Here is a 14,556-nt window from a genome sequence, read left to right as displayed (position 1 = left end):
CAGGTCAATAGTAGCCCTGTCCACAGTAATACCTTCAAGAATTGTTTCATATCAGGGTGGACCATTTTTTTTTTCCCCTGCTGTGTTACCTCAGGAGCTCCCTGTTCATGCCTCAAGACAGAAAAGAAATGTATTTTCTTCCTTTGAAACCTGCTGGCAGGTTTCTCTGACCAGTCTAAGACCATGTGGTCAGATACATGGCCAGGCTGAAAACGTGGCCAAAGACACATCTCAGGCCTATATCAGCAATATTTCCTCTTTGGGCTGTGGTGTTTTATGATGCAATAGGTTGAGGCAGTAGGTCGTATGGTTCTATAGCACTACGGTAAGCAAATGGGAGAGACGGAGCAAATCTGGAATGACAGAAGATGATGCATTTAAGGATCAGCAGTGATTCAGTAGGAGCCACATATGTATCATCCCAGAAGCGATATTGCAGTATTGAGCTACTCTCAAGTTCAAAACTGGAGCAGAAAGGGTGCATTGCAATTTTAAATATTCTATTAAGGTTTCTTTTCAGGGGAATTACCATCCATTCTCAGCTACTCACAGAAATGGTAAAATCAAGGAATATTTAGGGAGTGGAAGTGTTTTAATACTGGGTGGCAGAGCTCTCACAGGCTCTAATTTTATTCTGAATATTAGAAATCATTGTTCCCAGGAGAGACTTATTCAACACCTGAGAAGCATAATATTAATCGCTTCTCCCCAGTTCTAGTTTTCAGGTTACTCCTGGGTAAAGCAGGTGACCAGACACAATATTTTATAACGACAAAAAATTAAATGTGCCTGATTTAGTTCTTGGTTGTTCTCCAAATCACCACCATTAGCAGAAGCTATTATTATCTGTGTTGATTGTCTAAGCTTTACTCTTCCTTAAGACAGGCTTTATGAGTGTATGGCATAGAAAAACATACAGGGGATCCAGACACATCAAGTGATCTCGGGCACATGCACACACATACACAAAGCATGTCTAAGCAGCCCCAAAACTCATTGACATAATAATAATAATAATAATAATAATAATAATAATAATAATAATAATGTGGTCTGTGACAATCCGAAGTTTAAAAAAAAGAAAAAAGGGGGGGGAGGCAGGGGGGAATTAAGCATGCCAGTTAATGAATAGGCTTCACAATGTCTTGTGGACTTAAAAATCTTGGAGTGCACTTGGACATTAAATTTATGTCTACCTTTGCCCTTCCTTTCTCCATCCATCTTGATAGCTCTCTGTGGATGAAAATCTCATCAGTATTAGAGGAGGGGGAAAGCCAGAGAAAAGGCTCATGGATGTTTTTTTTGGGCTCTGCTCTTTGAAAGCCCCCCTTCACCAAATACTTTTTTTGTGCCCTCTGAAAGCAGAACAGAGATGATGAAATTCCTTGGTTCCTTTCTCCATCCTTCTAGTTTCCTTGAGGTCACCCAGATGAGTGCTTGTCCCTCACTGACTTTTAGGAAACTCTCCCCACAGTGTTCTTTTTTGATATATCAAGAGCTCCTTTCAGTACAATTCTACTGTGGTGTCCCCACACCTTTTTGAGGTGAATCGGTGCTAATCCATGAACAAGGAATCAAGGGTCAGTAGAAATATCCAGACTAGAGTTGCTAATTTGGTCTCATAGTTACAAATTCTTCCTGTATCCATCCTGTGGCTACTCTTAGGTTGATTTATGTTACCTGTCCTGCACCCACATTCCTACTACTTCTCAGTTATTTCCAGTCCTGACTTTGTCCTTCTTTAGCTGGTTAACTCTGTCTGATTCCTGTGCTCAAATGTTTCAGCTGTTCATTCACAGCTTTGAAGCTCTGAGTGTCCTGGGGGACATCGGGAAGCTGCCAGGGAGCTGAGTGCACTAATGCTTTAGCACATTACCTTCCCTCCACTGAGCAGCAGACCTTGACCTCAAATCTCTTCAGAGCATCTTCGGGATAGGTCCTGTTCCCAGTCCTGTCCAGACCAACAAACAGAACTTGGATCAGGTGTTCAGACTCAGATTCATAAGAAGGTGAATATAACTCTTTTGTATTGATTTTCATTTGTATCTGGGTACTTGTGCACATCTAGGGATCTGATTTTCTATAGCATAATGAATCATCACAGAAAATAAACCCTTCCTCTTTCATTTTAGATAAGTCAATAGTAATCTCCTCATCAGCTGTCTATATCAATTTATAGTTAGAATTGAAATATTCCGATTTTATTTTCTGCCTAAAAACAGACAGTTGTCATCCACATTTTTCATTTCTTCCTAAGAACTCTGCTTTTGTTTAGTATGCAGGTCAGTATATATGCATATATAAACACGTGTGCACGTCTACACATATATGCAAATATGCAAGCCCTTAGAATGGGTGCACACATCTTTTTCTGAATTGCAGTCATGCTAAACAAAATCCCTCCAGGGCTTTTCTCACCACTTCTTTTCACATGTTTGACAGTTTCCCAGGGAATTAGTCTTAGTGCATTATCGGATATGTGTTCTAAATAATTAAATTTGACAATTCTGTGGGAGAAATCTCAGAAAAAAAAAAAGAAAAAAAAAGAACTGTAATCTCTGAATGCAGAAATATATTGGGAGGGTTCTTATTTTTTCTCCAAGTTACCATATCCCTCCTTTTGTCTGTATCTTCTACCCCATTAAAGGCCATTGCTCATCATCTTAATATGCAGAATCTCATCTCAGCAGGTACATTTCATTTATTGAAACATTATTTGAGAACAACTTTATTAAAGATTCAAGATGCCAATACAAGATGACATAGTGCATAGCAGCTTGTAACATGGAAAGCTTTACAGAATTCAACAGTAGGCAAGATACAGTGTGAATTACAGAAAGGAGCAATGTTAAACTGATCCCTGGTGAATAAATTAAAAGTGTTTAGTCACATGGTCAGGAATGAAGACAGACAGGAGCGGAGGGGCATAGACAAAAGACAAGAAACAATGTTTGACAAGACATGGGGAAGGACTGAGAAATAGGAAAAATACTACCTCTAGATTACAGGATGTGCAGAGAAGGCTGTGGGGCTCAGGAGAAAGTGGGACCAGGAGAGGCAAAGAAGTTCTGCTTTCTTAAGTTTTCTGTTTGACTGAAGTTTATTATAAAAAGTGAAACCTATCCTTTTTTAGACTTGGGTATGGACTTCCATTGGAGATTATTCCCAGCTCTGCCTTGGGGATCAGAGTTTACAGTGGTCTAATGTGTTCCTCCAGTGAAGGACTTGGCCCCCATAAATTGCAAGACCTTTGCTTGACTAAAACTCTTAAGCAAGTTCATTGCACAACAGAACAAAATACAAACCAAAAACCGAATATCAGAACTCAACATATATGATGAATAGCTGGGGAGAAACATAATGAATAATATTATTCAGTAAAGAACATCATTTAGCTGAAGTCAGAATGGAGTACTGGGTAAAGAGATTTGCAAATAACATATTTGAAATACACTGAGAACAAATTTATCCAAAGCATCAGCAAAGACAAGTTGAAACTTTTTGCCCATGTCATGTTTTTGTACAAAATGTCCTTTTTAAAATAAATAAATAAATAAAATAAAATAAAAATAAAATAAAATAAAATAAAATAAAATAAAATAAAATAAAATAAAATAAAATAAAATAAAATAAAATAAAATAAAATAAAATAAAATAAAATAAAATAGTGATGTCCACAAGAGCTATTTAATTGCCAATTAGGGATCTCTCAAGTTTTTGTTTATGGTAGAAAAATAGTCTTCAAAGGATGCTCAGTAAAAGAAACTTGATTAATACCACTTTCTGACCTTTTGAAAATAATCCTTTGTGAAGCATTTTTTAAGAGTCTGTTAATAGGAAATAGAAAACTGAAAAATACTGAATAAAAATAAAAACATTGCCGTATTCTTCCACAAGCAAGGAAACGTCCACAGTCTGCTCTCCTTGTTGACAACGTGCTTGCCTTTTCCACCAGTGAAGCCCCATCTGTGTCCCCTGAAGTTACTAGGACAGATGTTCACACTTCTCTAGAATCAAAGAAAAGGTGCCAGCATACTTTGTGTAGTAAATAAGGTTCTGGCATGCTCAAACCCTACCTCTCTCCACTGCAACAATCATGCTATAAATCAAAAGATTCCCCAGTGATGCATGGTCTTCCAGTGTATGCCTTCCAGTATTTTTATCAGCTTGTTCCATCATAAATTACAGCCTTTTCCTTTTGTCTTTTTTTTTTTTTTTCTAGTCATTTCTTTTATGGGTCCACCATCTTTTGCAGATAGGGGAAAACAAAAAAATCAATAGGGCAGAAAAAGAATAGTTCAGAGGAGAGGAAAGTGAGTGTGGCCCAATGTATGAGGCATAACACTGTTAGCTAAAATATCTGGATTATTTCCCTTGTTCTGTTCATGAATTTCATCTTCTTGTTTTTATTTGCTCTTGCACTCACCGAAGTTCCTTAGGCCAGACACCTTACCTCAAGTCTTGCTTGTAACGTATGTAGTATAGCTGAACCTGACATACTTTAGAGACATCCAATAAGAAAAAAAATTAGTAATAGGGTTGATACATATCCATCTGATGTGTATGGAGTGTGATGGCTACTGTCTTCATCACAGAACATTTCTGCATAAAGTATTTGAGACTACTTTCTTAAGAATAGAAGTCCTAATATACGAGTATTATACTTTTTCCATGGCAGGTCCATAATCCCATTTACCAATTCACCAATAAGTTGCCATTCAACTCAGTGATGCCAGCTTAAAGAGAACATGTAAGAACATGAAGAAGCAGAGGCTGTAAGCAGCAACCCATGGCCATAGTCACAGTGAGTGAAGGTCTTCATGGAAGGTGAAGGTTTCCAGTTAGCCTTTTGCTGTACCCTTAGCTGACAGCAAAGCAGAATTGAGCCACCACAGAATCACATCTCAGCTAGAAATACAAATTGGCAAGATATTTCATTACTCTGTTTTCAGGGAAGTTCTTCTCAAGAAAGGACACCCAGATGAACTCAGAAAATCTATAAGTTTGGGTCCAATTTCATAATGAAAGTGCCCACTTTCAAGTAACCTTGTGAGTAGACAGAAAACAAGTTTGCAACTTTTCTGTATTCATTTTACTTCATAGTTAGGTGCAAAAATAACCAAATGACATGAAAGGATGTGTTCTCCATGTATAAATGCTCATTAACTGAGATGAGAAAACAAGAGAAGGCTCAAGAGAGACCTTTGTAGTGATTTCCAGTCTTTTTTGGACACCCAAAGCAGACTTTTTCACAGATATGCTATACTCAGACAAATCCATCTTTATGCTTGGGAAGTCCCCAGTCACTAAACTTCAGAACTTGATTTAGGAACCTAATTCTCATTTCAGGGTTCATCTCCTGTTTGAATCAATGCAATGTGCCAAAATCTCTTAAAGAGCGGGATCTTTGTTAGGAAAAAAAAAAAAAAAAAAAAGAAAAGTGAATATCTCCAATCTCTCTTGCACAATTCCACAGATATGACAGATACCTTCTTAGTTACCAGTTCTCTGCTCCTGTGCTCCTGTCCTTCCCAACATGAGGAGGAGATGGCTCGGGGTGTATTTACATTGAAAAAATCCACAGAGAGGTGCCCTGGGCACAGAAAAAAAAAAAAAAAGAGATTTCTACAGCTCTGGGACCATGAAGATCCTGAAATAAAAATTCCTGTTCACTGACTTATGGTCTTCTCCCTACATGCAGCCAGCTGAGTAGGGTGACTGTTTGGGAATATGAAATTACCTGGAGAAACAGTTACTTTGACATCCGGAGTGGATGCAAGGAAGAACTGGTGAAATTCTCTTCAGTAAGAAAGCTACCAGCAGCCAGCATAGAACTGGGTTCCTCCTCCAGACCACAGCAAACTCCTGGATTTCACAAACAAACACCAAAAATCTCAGAGCCACTTTAGTTCCTTTCTAAACTTGGAACTACCCCTGTATTCCTAGCACAAAGGTTTTTTTGTGTGTGTGTGATAAAGGGAAAAAGTTAATTACACAATTCCTCCTGTTCTCTTCTGGATTATGCTAGTGCAGTCTAGACTTGCAATTTAGAAAGCTGTTTATAAGCAGCTGCTTGGCAAAGAGCAGACATCTTTCTTGTAGTCCAGTACATTTAAATATTTAAAGGCCAGCTGCACAGAGCAATGTCCCAGAACATTTTCACTGGGACATGGTGACTCATACACAGGCAGAGGAACATGAATTGGACTTTCTGCCACAAGATGGGGCTCTGCCTGCCCTGCTTCACCATACAACCTGTTTTATGCTTTGCTTCCTCTCCTGCGTGAAAAATCATTGTTTCCTCGGTTATAATATGTCTTTTTTTTCTTCTTCTTCTTCTTGTTTTGCTGTTCAGCAGCACATTTATTTTCCATGGCAAGAAAACAACTTTTCTGTCTTGTCCCTAAACAGACACAGAAAACTGACAAAGCCTCCAGGATCCCCTTGTATGAGATAGATGAGCTGTACTTACAGAATTAAAGCAAAACCTTTATTGCAGAGGAAAATGATGCTATAACCACGCCATCTGTTTCATAGCCTCCTGGAACAGAAAGCATTCACGCAGGTTTCCTGCTTCTTACTATTTCAGCATTTTGCTCCTAAGAAGCAGAGGACCAATGACCAGGTTCTGATGTTTAGTGCTCACCAGCAAATCAGTAACAGGCTGAATTTGGCAGATCTGTGCCAGATCTTCATCTTGAAATCAAATGTAACCTTGTATTACAGCAAAACAATTATTAGTGCTGTGGTTGTGCCTGGGGGCTTTAACTGGATCTTCACAATGACTGGTAGTTAACACATACATAATAAAACTAATTTGTGCCCTAAGGACTTCTAATGGCTTTACATCATGGAGGTTCAGATGGCTGAAAACTGAGCACCATTTCTTTGATATGGGAGGGGACAGTTTTGAATACTTTTGCTGTTTTCTATATATCAGGTATCAAATGCCCAAAGTGAATCCCATTGCTTGTACTTACTGTGCATGAAGATGTTCGTACCAGAGCTGCCCATCAGCTTTATCCATGTAGTGTTGCAAACCAAGTCACTATGCTCACCTTAGCAGGCAATAACCCAGCTTCCCTCTCCCTGCAGTGGGGAATGTTCCCAATTGGCAGGAGCTTGGGATGAGCGCTGCTGAGGGTGACCACACACAGCTCTGGCACTGCACGGTGACCACGTCTTGAGTCAGGGAACCACCATGCACATACCTTCCTGTTCAAGTGTCATGCATGTTCAGTGAATGTCTGAACTTATGCAGCAAAGAGATCTGGTTCCTTTTCTGTCCACACCACCCCAAACCTCCTTGTAACTGCTTCCAAAGAGTAAAATTAAAAAATGGTGATCAACAGAATGGCTCATGGAGGATATCTAGGAAAGTCTACCCTCCAAAAATGTGGCAGCTGTGTCTGCCATGCTTTCCCATACATTATCAAACACTGCAGTCTGGAGAATCTGGTTCTTTTTTTTTTCTTTTTTTTCCCTTTTTTTTTTTTTTTTGCCACTTGCTCCTGTGTGTCTTTTACATATCCCATTGTTCATCCTAAGTATAAAATTAAAATGATCATATTCATGAAGGTAGTTTAATTGAGTTATGAGCCGTTGGGACCACACACCCTTGACAACCCTCTACATTTCTCATAGTCTGCTAGTAACATTCTGTTAGCAGACATCTTGCATAGTCCGCTAAATTTTTGCTATAGAAAAGTGTCACAAATTCATTGAACAGTTGCAAGCCATTTAGCATGGTTTTGCAGAGCACTGATGGCCTGTGAATCAACATGTTACCCTTAGAAACATAGAAAACAGAGGCCTCTGAATGACTGAAAATCTCTTTTCTACATCATTTTTATTTGCGCTTCTTCTGCTGTTACATACTTATAATTTTTCTCAGTAAGTTCTACATGCTGCTTATCTTACAAACAAAGAAAAAGTATTCACATCTTCCTAAATCACAAAAACAGCCTTTATCACATTTAAGACTGAGATCCAGAAGAATGCTTTTGGCTCAAGTCCTGTCTTCTGTGACCTAAAGTTGCCTCCCTGTACAAGCTCATTATAAACCTGTCAAAATTACTTTAAATGAGCAGGTCTTTCTCTCCACTAGTCCAGCTGGAAGATTGTCCAGTACCTTGCTGTTTTGCTGATATGGGGATCTTCTTACTTTCAGGTTAAAACTTCTCAACCCTGAGAAGAGGCCATTTTTGTGCCACTATTTGCAGAACAGAGTTCTGTAAAAAAGAATGCCAGAGGCTTTCCTTTGTTTGGAAACAAGTTACTTTTACAAAAGGGCTATGAAGTATTGTAACTAATTAGGTAGGTAGTGGGCGCAGGGCTCCCAGTAAAAACGAACAAGTATTTCTAGTGTTCAGAGGGGAGGGGGGGTTTGGTGGGGAAAGCTGGCAGCACTGTGTTGCCCCGAGCCGCTGCAGGACCGGGAGTGGGGTCAGTAGGACGGGACAGGACATGGGGGACAGGGGGGAGGTGGAACTAGGATGGGGACCTGGGGCCGGTGGTGCCAGGAGCAGCACCAGGCCTGTCCCCAGCTGCCCACAGTCCCACAGGTGAGGCCAGTGCTGCTGTGGGCGGTGCTGCTGAGGCTGGGCCAGGCCGCACCGCTGGACCATGAGATAAGCGTCCTGCCAACCTTCCGCCACTGCTCGGACCACCACTGTGCCTGCACTACTGGTTGGTGGAGGCGCAGAGCAACCGCCAGAGCAGCCCCCTGGTGCTATGCCTGAACGGCAGCCCAGGCTGCAGCTCCATGGAGGGCTTCCTGAAGGAGCATGGCCCCTTCCTGGTCCAGCCTGAGGGGGTCAGCCTGAAGTACAATGACTGTGCCTCAAACAAGATTGCCAACACGCTCCACCTGGAGTCCCTCGCTGGCGTTGGCTTCTTGTGCTCCGAGGACAAGAAGTATGCCAGGAATGACACAGAGGTTGCTCACAACTACTCGGCACAGAAGGAGACCTTCCGGCTCTTCCCTGAGTACTTCAAGAATGACCTCTTCCTCATGGGGGAGAGCTACGGGGGAGTTTACATCCCCACGCTGGCAGAGTGGGTGATGCAGCACCCCAGCCTCAACCTGAAGGGAATCGCTGTGGGAAACGGCCTCACCTCCTATGAGATCAATGACAACTCACTGGTTTACTTTGCCTATTACCACAGCCTGCTGGGGACCCAGCTGTGGCAGGACTTACAGGCCTTCTGCTGCTCCCAGGGGAAGTGGAACTTCCATGACAACCCCAACCTTAACAGCACACTCAAGATGGAGGAGATGATTCAGATTGTAGAGGAGTCTGGCCTCAACATCTACAATCTCTACGCCCCGTGTGCTGGCGGTGTCCCTGGAAGCATGAGGTAGTGAAGGTGACTATCTCATCACACACAACCTGGGAAACTCCTTCATCCGTATGCCAATGAGGTTCTTTTGGCCACAGAACCTGTTCTGGATGCCTGTAGCCTGGAAGAAGGTCTGGATGGACCTGCCATGTACCAACTCCACAGTCCCTACCATGTATCTGAATTCCCTGGAGGTGAGGAAGGCTCTTCACATCTTCCCTGATGCCCTGGAGTGAACCGCAGCTAAAAGTGCCTGTACATGCAGATGAATGACCAGTACCTGAAGCTGCTCAGAGCCATGAAATACTGGATCTTGGTGTACAGTGGGGATGTCAACATGGCCTGCAACTTCCTTGGGGATGAATGGTTTGTGAACTCCCTGTGCCAGAAGGTGTAGGTGTCTCGCCGGCCCTGGCTCTACACCGAAGGAGGCGAGAAGCAGATTGGAGGCTTTGTGAAAGAATTCACTAACATTGCCTTCCTCACTGTCAAAGGAGCCAGCTACATAGTGTCCATGGACCAGCCCCTTGCTGCCTTCTCCATGTTCAGATGTTTCATTAAGAATGAATACTGGATAGAAATGATGAAAAATGCTCTCTGTACAGATTGGACAAAAACTCTTTATTCCTTCAGTACTTCCTTTCTTGCACAGCCATTTCCAGACTAGTTGCCATTAATTATTAGTTTTAGGAACAGTGGATTAATGAAGATAAACGATCCTGCAGTCTCTGAAATACAAAGCCATTTGTACAGTCCATTTGGTAGGTCTGCATCCAGTTCAGAGCACCCAGACAGATGTTTCTACCATAAGCACTGTCACCAGAATTGTCAGTAGCCATCAGCCTCATTAACATCTTCTCTAAACCCAGGCCAAGGACCAATGTGCTACTGAAAGCAAATTTCCCTTAGAGATTATTTCTGCCAGCATAGTTTACAATGATTTAGCAAGAGGCGGTGTGAGAAACAGCTGTCTCTACTATTCAGTGGGTGAAAAAATTGCATTTTTTCAGCACAATCACTATGACATTTCTCACTAGTACCGATCAGTGCTTGAGGACATATCAGTGGCTGCACTTTTAGAATAGAGTTGCTTATTCATCTCAGTATGGCAGAAAGGAGGTTGGGGAAAAGGATTTATTTTTCCAGATCACAGTGATGGCCCAACCTCAATGAGGGTGTGCTGTTCCTGAGTAAATAGGTGCTGCCTTTGTAACAAAGTTCTCTTGGTATAAAAAGGTTGGAAGGAAAAACAAACCAAGACAAGACAAAAACAAACAAACAAACAAAAAAAAAAACACTAACACCACCTAGTTCTCATGAAGTATAACAATTGAAAGGAAAAAAAAAAAAAAGAGAGAGAGAAAGAAAGAAACAAAAAAAATAGGAAATTCACAGAGGAACAATGGCAGGATTTTATTTTAAATGAACACTTTTCAGGTACTTTGAAAGGCTATGAAAAAATGCAGTACAAACACTTTATTTCCCTCTCTTACCTAAGTCTCATAAACAGTGTAATCAGTTTTGCTGAAATTTTAGAGACTAAAAAAAAAAAAAAAAACAATATCCTCAGCCAGAGGAACAGCCCAGCACAAAAATTTCATCACAAAGGGTTAGCAAAACAATTGCAAGCAAACTCATAAAGGTGAAGTTTCAAGCAATCTTATCTCTAGACAGTCCTGCCAACTTAGTTTGTATGTTCTCTCCTTCTTACACATTCTCACTATTCTGCTTTGTTCTACTGATCTCTTTTTTCTCTATTATTCTCTTTTTGAATAACACTGAAAGGAGATTTTTTGTTCTTTCCTTTCCTATCACTTCTAAATAGAAACAAACCTTGTAATCAATGACGTGCATATCTGGTTTTCTCCCCAATGACGTCTGAGTGGATTTGAAACTCAAAATATAACCATTTGCCACGTTCTGGTTAAATGATCTGATAAAAAAGGGACTTTGTGCCTCTCTTCCTCTAACTGGTCTTTTGTATGAAAGGTACAAATGCAAACATGTAAACGTGAATGTGGTATATGAACAGAAGTATCATTCTGCATGATTTCCTGCACTTTCTCACACAACAAAACCTTTGTAAAATGGAGGGATAGAGAGGTGTATTGTTCAAGGTAATTAGGAAAAGTATACAAGCCATCATCATTAGTGGTTCATAACACAGCAATGAAAACATGATTGCAGCTTAGCCCTAACTCTTTAGCTGATAGAGCAGGGCCACTACAGCAGAACTGTGGAGAAAAGATGTATGACAAGAGGTTTGTAATGATTTACAGGGTTTTCCTTAATTGCACAATCAGTTGTTTGTTCCAGCTAATTGAGTTCCCCTTCCAGTAATTACTCTTTGCAGTTCTTTATGCCACTGTATTTCATGATCAACTTTTCATACAGCTACCTTAGCTCAGTTACCTCCCAAGACTTTTCTGCCTCATTCAACTGAATTAGTATTGTTTCCAGAGTGGTTCATGAGGAATGATGGATTTACTCCTTATATAATTTTACTATTGTGCTTCACAGAATCACAGAATCACAGAATTGTAGGGGTTGGAAGGGACCTCGAGAGATCATTGGGTCCAACCCCCCTGCTAAAGCAGGTTCCTTAGATTAGGCTGCCCAGGTAGGCAGCTGCTTGCCTCTCTAAAGGGTGTGGAGGGGTGCAAAGGGGGATATAGATGTTTTCTTCCAGGTGTCTTACTAATGCTTTGGAGTCTTGTGCTTTATTCCAGAAGTCATTGCTACACCCGAGGCCAAAATTTGTCTCCAACTATTGTCCGCCACTTCCTTGACTTCTAAATGTCTGTATCTGACAAGATTAAAGAGAAGAAAATACTCCATGTTTAATGGAATCAGAAACTACTAAGAAAAGTCTGTATTTATATATGAGACTATAAAACTAAGGAAGAAATATTTAATGAGAATATAAAAATTAAAAATTGAAAAGGCTGTGATACCAGGATGAATGGAAGGGGTGACAGCTCTGGAGGCTGTTGTGCGATCTGCAAAGATTTGCAGACAAACTTTTATTTTTTCCATCACTTGTGAAATGTTAGCTGCTCCTGGTTGTCTGCTGCTGTTTATTTTTAAGCAGTTTTACTACTCTATTATGTTAACCAATGTTACAGTATCTATTTTAACTCACATATTTATGAATGTCCTTTCTATGTTATGGGAAGTTGTGAATCCTTCCTCTATGATTGTTTACACATGTACCAAGAGGCACCTATTTAAACTTCCTATGACCCCTTGAGTCTGAAAAAAAAATGCCTTTAGATCTCATTTATTAAGAACTTTTGAACTTTTCCCCTACACCTACTTCTATTAGCTGTAAATGATTTCTGTGCACTTTTTTAATGTTTCCATTTTTAGGATTGCCAGATGTATAACAGTAATGATGATTTGTATATCTCATACTCGTTGATATTTTTGGAACTTCTGTTTTTAAGATAAGCAGATGGAGGTTAGCTGAATTTCACCAAGCTATATATTGCAAACAGATAGGACATAAATAAGGTAGCATGAAACAATGTTCTGAGCTGACCTCCATTTTCATCTGCTCTGTTACTACCACAAGCCAAATATCAATATCATATGCTTTATGTCTATGCTTGCTTGTCTTTTATAGTCTTCAACAATAAACCAACAAGTGGTGGAATGTCATTACTCTGCTGAGGTTTTATACAGTATAGACACAGATAATTTTCAGCATTTCTTCTCCTGCATATTGTGATGGATTCACAGCAATGGGTAGCTAAGCACCATCATTTCACTGTCTCGCTCCCCCTCCTCAAAAGAACTGGGGGATTAAAAAAGATGAAAAAAAGCTCATGGGCTGAGATAAGGAGAGGGAGGTCGCTCATCAATTATCATCACCATCATCATCATCCCATACTCATCTCTGGTGAGGCCACACCTCGAGTACTGCGATCAGTTTTGGGCCCAAGTTGTGCCAGGGGAGGTTCATATTGGAAATTAGGCGAAATTTCTTCTCAGAAAGAGTAGTTAGGCATTGGAATGTGTTGCCCAGGGAGGCGGTGGAGTCACCATCCCTGGGGTTGTTTAAGGGAAGGTTGGACTTAGTGCTCAGGACATGGTTTAGTGGACAATATTGGTGGTAAGGGGATGGTTGGACCAGATGATCTTGGAGGTCTTTGCTAACCTTAATGATTCTATGATTCTATGATCACAGACGAAACAGACTCAGCATAAGGGAGAATAATGTCATTTATTTCCTACTAATAACAGACTGGAGCAGTAAGAACTAAAAACAAACTAAAAATACCTTCCCTCATCCACCTTCTTCTGCCGCCTCCCTCTGCAGCTCAGGGGAACAGGGAATGGGGGCTGCAGTCAGTCCATGACACTTTGTCTCCACAGCTCCTTCATGGTCACTCTCTGCCCCTGCTCCACGCGGGGTCCCTCCCATGGGATGCCGTCCTTCCCGAACTGATCCTGCGGGGACTGCCCACAGGCAGCAGCTCTTCGAGAACTGCTTCCATATGGGTCCGTACCGTGGGGTCCATTTGTCAGGAAAAAACTGCTCCAACACGAGTCCCCCACCGGTGGCAGCTCCTAATATTTTTTTTATTTTTTTTATTTTTTTTTATGTACTGAAGTTATTTGTCAAATGGAACCTTAGTTTTAAAATTGTTGTGGACCTCTTAAACTACTTACTCTGCCCTTCAAAAAATAATAAAATAAAATAAAATAAAATAAAATAAAATAAAATAAAATAAAATAAATAAAATAAAATAAAATAAAATAATAAAATAAAAATACAAGCTTGTATTTTAAGAACTCCTTAAAATAAGCTCTTCTTATATCTGAATAGGGTATTCATCTTGGATGTCTGAGCAAATTTGGAAAATATAGTGGATGCCTCATACCAAACAAATGAGTATAGTGATTAAAGCCAATATATCCAATGTTAAACATTGAGAGCATCATTGTCCAGAGTGCTATGAAACTCCTTGAGTGCATCACCATGAGTTTGTTTTTGTTGTTTGTTTTTTGTTTTGTTGTTGTAGTTTGGTTGGCTGGGTAGGTGGGTGTTTTTTTTTTCATTGCTGTTGACAAAGAAACTTGAATTTGAATGAAGAAAAATAAAAATGGTTGTGCACCACATCCGTTTCCAGTAAGTTTAATTTCTTAATTATTTGTAGGGTCATTCCCTGAGAGCTGCCAAGGTGTGACTCATTTTTATTAAGGACTGTG

General features: G+C 40.4%; 1 long non-coding RNA gene and 1 pseudogene across 3 annotated transcripts; one reads left to right on the top strand and one right to left on the bottom strand.

Annotated features, from left to right (window-relative positions):
* Positions 1 to 3,676: 3,676 nt before the first annotated feature.
* LOC308197651 lies at positions 3,677 to 6,591 on the bottom strand. 2 transcript variants are annotated; one of them, XR_013953195.1, is made up of 4 exons: positions 6,473 to 6,591; positions 5,741 to 5,865; positions 5,490 to 5,593; positions 3,677 to 4,908 (listed from the first exon to the last, which is right to left on the bottom strand). It is a non-coding gene; the product is annotated as an uncharacterized lncRNA (long non-coding RNA). The 2 variants fall into 2 exon arrangements; XR_013953196.1 differs by having other exon boundaries at positions 3,677 to 4,007.
* A 1,660-nt stretch (positions 6,592 to 8,251) lies between these two features.
* LOC308197258 (lysosomal protective protein-like) lies at positions 8,252 to 11,739 on the top strand (annotated as a pseudogene). Its single transcript has one exon. The product of its transcript is annotated as a lysosomal protective protein-like (transcript).
* Positions 11,740 to 14,556: the final 2,817 nt, after the last annotated feature.

The sequence above is a fragment of the Anser brachyrhynchus genome, assembly GCF_964034855.1.
Source record: "Anser brachyrhynchus genome assembly, chromosome: 6".
NCBI classification, from domain to species: domain Eukaryota; kingdom Metazoa; phylum Chordata; class Aves; order Anseriformes; family Anatidae; genus Anser; species Anser brachyrhynchus.
The sequence above is the reverse complement of the archived record's forward strand: the minus strand, read 5'-3'. Positions and strand labels throughout refer to the sequence as shown.